The sequence below is a fragment of the Salmo salar genome, chromosome ssa05, assembly GCF_905237065.1.
Source record: "Salmo salar chromosome ssa05, Ssal_v3.1, whole genome shotgun sequence".
Lineage (NCBI taxonomy): Eukaryota > Metazoa > Chordata > Actinopteri > Salmoniformes > Salmonidae > Salmo > Salmo salar.
In genome coordinates, this window is record NC_059446.1 from 47878792 (window position 1) to 47885797 (window position 7006).

The window sequence follows — 7006 nt, forward strand, 5'->3', positions numbered from 1 at the left end:
TCAGGTGGATGGATTATCTTGACAAAGGAGAAATGCTCACTAACAAGGATGTACACAAATTTGAGAGAAACAAGCTTTTTGTGCGTATGGAACATTTCTGGGATCTTTTCTTTCAGCTCATGAAACATGGGACCAACACTTTACATGTTGCATTTATATTTTTGTTCAGTATAGTATGAAGCTGTGGCTCAGAGTATTGTTTCTTCATATCCTATGTAATGCATTCTCATGCTAAAAAGTTAGCATTTAAAACAGTGGCCAGGTAAACATGGGTGTCATGACGTGCTGAAATGACATGGAATGAACCAGTACCGTCTCAATGAAGTAGATAGTTGTAGCTCTGTCATGAGTGCTGACTGGAAGTGAATGTGAAGAAGGCTTTTGTGAAGCGTACGTGGCCATTTTGAATGGCTAGCCATTGTGCATTCATTTTTCACATTTACATTTTAGTCATTTAGCAGATGCTCTTATCCAGTGCGACATACAGGAGCCATTAGGGTTGTGTCTTGCTCAAGGGCACGTCAACAGATTTTTCACCTAGTAAGCTCGGGGATTCAAACCAGCAACCTTTCTGCTCTTAACCGCTCGGCTACCTGCCACCCCATGACCTCCTCAGCAGTACTAGCGACATCTCTGCTGATGGAATGCTGTGTGGTCTCAGAGCAGACACTTCCTCCTCTCTCTATCTGAACTACATCTCCATTGATAGAGGGCACAGATAGAAATAGATCTCTCTCCCAAAGGACAAGCTAGTAGCTTTGTACCTGCTCTGGTTTTCCGACTTTAAGCAATTTCATTTCTATGTTGGAAGTGAGTTAGAGAAGGTACTACTTTCTATATTTTTTTTATTAGATTTTTCTCTCTCGGGTCCCACTGCCCATCCTTTCAGTTCTCTGCAAATACCCACACCTCTCAGCCCTACTGGCAGAGTTGCTGTTAGGAGCCCCGTGCTCATGCTGTACATCCATATGGTGGCTCCATAGAGACAGAATATGAATACATCAGTGGGTGTCATTATTTAACCTTTGACCTGGATCTGGCCACTGTCAGGTCACATGAGCAGTCAGAGCCCACCGCTGCTCAAGAAACTACTTTCATTACTGCTGGTTTTGGTTTATTAAGCCTCTGAGTGCCCCATTCAAAGTGGAAAGAGATCCTGTGAAGAACTGTGGTGGGCATATATGAAGGGCTAAAGCCCGAGAGGTTAGCCAGAGAATGTTGGTAAATTCTGCTGTGGTAAATCCAATCTTCTCACTCACTCTAACACACGCACACACTAAAATACAAACACATATTTATACACTACCAGTGCAGCTCAAAGGAATGATAGGCATCCATCTGTGAATGCTGACCGGAGGGAGAGTCAGTGAGAAAGGGAGAAGGTGGGGAGCACTTCAAGGGAGCAGGGAGGGTAGGTCTTACGGAGACCGAAAGAGGGAGGGAGAGTGGGCGGAGTAACCGAAAGAGGGGAAAGAAAGTTGCACAGAGTTGCTGGCGATGTAGACTAGTCAACTTGGTTGAACAAGCTGTGGACCAGGTGTGCTCCTCCTCTGCCCAGCACGGAGTGCCTATTTCTGAGTAGAAAGAGCAAAACAGGCCCCTCTGGGGCTGGATCATGGGACAGAGCCTTCCTCTGGAGACCCCAGCTCAGGACCAACACCAACACATCCACCGCAGCGGTGAGTTTCTAGCTTACTTACTCACATACACCTGCTCTATAATCAGTCTCACAAGTACACATTTATAAATAAACTCAAACACTTTCATTCACTTATAAAAAGATCCTCTGTGTTCAGTTTTTCTATTTTTTTTTTTAACATCTTTGCTCCTGAAAAAATGGAGGGAGGGCAAAGGAGAGGCAGGGGCTGGAGATTCTGTAATCAACAATGTTGCACACTTTATTTATCTCTCTTTACCACAGGGAATGCTAAAAGTAACTGGGATCATGTGGATGAATACCAGCTGTGTGTGTGCGTGCACACACATTACTGAGTGCAGGATACCCTTCTGACGTGCTGTATGCAAAACAAAAAGATTAGCCGCACAAACACATGCCTCACTGTTTTCGGCAGTAAACTGTTGTAACGGCCGTCGTCAGAATTAGACCAAGGTGCAGCGGAGGATGTGTTCATCATTCGAGTTCTAATGAAAAAGAGAACACTACAAAAATAAACAAAAGACGACAGCAAAACAGTCCTGTCAGGATTAACTCTACACAACAGAAACACTAGACAGAAACAATTACCCACAAAACCCAAAAGAAAAACATGCTCCTTATGTGTGACTCCCAATCAGCAACAACGAACTTCAGCTGTGCCTGATTGGGAGCCACACACGGCCCAAAACAAAGAAATACAAAAACATAGAAAAAGGAACATAGAACGCCCACCCAATGTAACACCCTGGCCTAACTAAAATAAAGAACAAAAACCCCTCTCTATGGCCAGGGCGTTACAACTGTGAGATATTGAAACATTTTTCTGAGGGATTACTGGAAATAGGATTGTCTGTCTGAATGTGTAGGGTGTTATTATGTGCTTTTTTTGGAGCCATTCCATCCAGCTTTCCCTCAGTATTGTTGTGGTCTGTTATCCCATGGAGGTTAACCTCTCTGGGCTAGGTGGGACGAAATCGTCCCACCTACGCAACAGCCAGTGTAATCCCGTGGCGCGATATTCAAATACCTTAGAAATGCTATTACTTCAATTTCTCAAACATATGACTATTTTACACCATTTTAAAGACAAGACTCTCGTTAACCTGTTGGGGATAGGGGGCAGTATTTGCACGGCCGGATAAAAAACGTACCCGATTTAATCTGGTTACTACTCCTGCCCAGTAACTAGAATATGCATATAATTATTGGCTTTGGATAGAAAACACACTAAAGTTTCTAAAACTGTTTGAATGGTGTCTGTGAGTATAACAGAACTCATATGGCAGGCAAAAACCTGAGAAGATTCCTTACAGGAAGTGGCCTGTCTGACAAGTTCTTGTTCTTCTTGACTCTTTATTGAAAACTGAGGATCTTTGCTGTAAGGTGACACTTCCTACGGCTCCCATAGGCTCTCAGAACCCGGGAAAAAGCTGAATGATGTAATTCCAGCCCCTGGCTGAAAAACATTAGCGCCTTTGGTAAGTGGTCTATCAGAGGACAAGGCGCGTGCACGAGGGGGTCCCATGTTTTTATTTTCTCTCTCTTTGAACGTAAACACGCTTTCCCGGTCGGAATATTATCGCTTTTTTCTGCTGCTGAGGCCCTTTAAAACAACACTATCTGCTCTCCACCACATGCTCACCTGACTGCTCCTGCTATGAATCAATGAGTCATGGGGCTGAGGCTAAACCTGATCATAATTAGCTACAGTTTTTTATGCAAGATATGTGATAACTATGCTTCCATACTCAATGTTACAGCTTAGCTTATACAAAACGGCGCCATAGATCTAACCTGCTCTTGGCAATACTATCTTCGTGTCAGGTACAAGGTTATCTTCTAAATGTCCGTGTCCAGTTGCTGGTGGTTCTACAAAAAAAATATTAAAACCATGTGTGTAGATCTTTGTTTTGGTCGCACTGTGTAACTTGCTGTCATCTACTACTAGAAACAACTAGTTCCTGCAAAGATGCTGGGAAATGCTAGATGTGCGTTGGCGAAGAACCTCCCAGGCGGTACAAAACATGGATTTAATAGCTTTCTGATTTTTTTTCTTCATATTTTTTGTAGAATCACCTGCAACTGGACACTCACATTTCTAAGAACATTTACCCTAATGACCATTACTCAGGCCTCTTTCTTTTTGTGGTGGGAGACTTGGTGTGAGATAATGATGTGTAGTTCGAAAAAGAAAAAATTTGACAACTGTTTTTATTGACTCGAGTGATGATTCATTTTTCTAAGTGACTCATTCATTTTTTGTCGTTCTTTTGAACTGCTGGCCGCAATTAACTCTATTGCAGGATTAATTTGTGTTTCTCCGGCTCCTGAAATGTGCGCCGACCAACAACTGTCTGACTGTAAGGGCTGTCTTCAGGAATGGACCAAAATGCAGCGGAGTTAGTATTCATCTTTCAATTTAATTAGAAAGAACACTATAACAAACAAAACAAGGAAACTGACAGCCAACAGTCCTGTCAGGTGCAAACACACTAAACAAGAAACAATTACCCACCAAAACCCAAAGGAAAAACATGCTCCTTATGTGTGACTCCCAATCAACCACAACCCTCTACAGCTGTGCTTGATTGGAAGTCACACGGCCAAAATCAATGAAACAATAAAAAACACACACTCCCTTCTGCCACGTCCTGACCCAACTACACCCTCTACTGGTCAGGACGTGACAGTACCCCCCCTCAAGGTGCAGACCCCGGGATGCACCTAAAAGAAAAACACACAAGAAAATCCCCAACAATAAGGGAGGGAAGGGAGGGTGGCTGCCGTCACCGACGGCACTGTGCTACACCCTCCCTCCCCAACCCACCTATCCTGGAGGTGGCTCAGGTGCAGGACGTGGACCTCGCTCCACCTTCGGCGTCGCCCACTTTGGTGGCGCCGATAGCTGCGCCGGGCAACTCGGGCTGACCCTGGCAGACAGACCACTCGGGCTGGGCCAAAATCGTCCCACCTACGCAACAGCCAGTGTAATCCCGTGGCGCGATATTCAAATACCTTAGAAATGCTATTCGGCACTCCGGCAGTTCAGGGCAGTCTGGCCACTCCGGCAGTTCCGGGCAGTCTGGCCACTCCGGCAGTTCCGGGCAGTCTGGCCACTCCGGCAGTTCCGGGCAGTCTGGCCACTCCGGCAGTTCCGGGCAGTCTGGCCACTCCGGCAGTTCCGGGCAGTCTGGCCACTCCGGCAGTTCCGGGCAGTCTGGCCACTCCGGCAGTTCCGGGCAGTCTGGCCACTCTGGCAGTTCCGGCTCAGGATTCACCAGGCTGGGGAGACATAACGGAGCCCTGGCTCTGGGCGCAGGCCCTGGACTCACCAGTCTGGGAAGACCCGCTGGAGGCCTGGTTTGAGGAGGTGGCACAGGAGAGACCAGGGTGGAGAGACCCACTGGAGGACTGGTCTGCGGAGGAGACACGGGCTTGACCAGGATAGGGAGACCCACTGGAGGACTGGTCTGTGGAGGAGACACGGGCTTGACCAGGATAGGAAGACATGCAGGAGGCTTGGTTCTGGGCGTAGGCACAGGACGTGCAGGGCTGGGAAGACATACAGGAGGCCTGTTTCTGGGCACAGGCACAGTCTTTACCAGACAACCAGCACACACCTCAGGACGAGTATGGAGAGCTGCCTCAGGTGACATCATTCCCACGACACGCTCATTAGGGCGAATGCCGTACTTAATGCACCATACTAGCAGCTCTCTCATCTCTCTCTCTCCTAATTTACCCATTAATCCCGTCACTGTCTCTGTCTCATATCCCTCGCTCACCTCCAATGTCATCCCGACTGGCTCTGGTTCCGACCTCAGCTCCACCGACTGTCCCGTGTGCCCCCCCCAATTTTTTTTTATTGGGGCTGCCTCTCGCGCTCGTTGCGCTCTCTCTCCTCGTAATAGCGCCTCTCCGCTCTCGCCGCTTCAATCTCCCACTGCGGGAGGCGATATTCCCCAGCCTGAGTCCATGGTCCCTCTCCGTCCAGGATCTGTTCCCAAGTCCATTGGTCCATAACGCTATACTCCTGCTGCTCCTTCCTCTTCCGCCGCTTGGTCCGGGTTTGGTGGGTAATTCTGTAAGGGCTGTCTTCAGGAATGGACCAAAATGCAGCGGAGTTAGTATTCATCTTTCAATTTAATTAGAAAGAACACTATAACAAACAAAACAAGGAAACTGACAGCCAACAGTCCTGTCAGGTGCAAACACACTAAACAAGAAACAATTACCCACCAAAACCCAAAGGAAAAACATGCTCCTTATGTGTGACTCCCAATCAACCACAACCCTCTACAGCTGTGCTTGATTGGAAGTCACACGGCCAAAATCAATGAAACAATAAAAAACACACACTCCCTTCTGCCACGTCCTGACCCAACTACACCCTCTACTGGTCAGGACGTGACACTGACATATATGCACGCTGGAAAATATATCATGCTGCAGGCAGCATAGAGAAGAAAAATACATGTTTAGAACTGATAATTGATCGCATGGTGCAATTAATGCAATTCATTGATTATTGAATGTTATGATGGACACGGTTTTGTAGAACCAAAACACACACAGCCTCTGCTCAACAAACTCAAACTTGAGAACGAATCATTTGGGGTGCTGCAGTTAGCGAACAATATTGTGCTCATCACCCTGACGGCAGTCAAGCAATGCATTCCGCCAAGAGCCGTTCACAATCTAGTCCGGTTGCGGCCACAACAAGACCTCGTTTCAAGTGTATCAATAAATAATATTGTTTGTATTCCTAGAAATCTGGGCATTACTGACTCAAAATAGTCAAGATTCGTTCTTTTGACTAAACGAGTCAAAGATCATAGTCAGTAAAAATAGCTCAACTTCCCATCACTAGTCTGAGGTGTGGAAGATGTTTTGACACCAGGTGTGGCTATTAGGTCATCCCAGTCTGGCGGTTTCCACTAGATAGTAAAGCCACAAAGTCGAAATTGGCTATATCGTAAAAATGGGAAATCACATTTTAAGTAGATAAATTGTAGAAATAGGTGGAACTTATGACTTTGTGGCTGTGGTAACTGTGACAGGCTTTGGTTTTCGAGGTTGGTTCTATTTAGTTGTGGATGTGCACTGATTGGAATTATCCTAGTTGTTCAGGATGTGTTGCACCTGTCGCCTCGTTAGTCAGTCGTTAGTTTCAGGTGATATTTAAGAGCTACAGAGCCAATGCTTCAGTGGGCATCTCTTATGTGAAACAAAGCCTTTTATCATGTCTCACCTGTTTGGTTTGTGCCACATTTATTTGTACTCCCTTACCTAAGTTGGTGTGCGTTGTTTTTTCCTTTAGTTTGTCTGCTATCAGGCAAATCTAGTGAG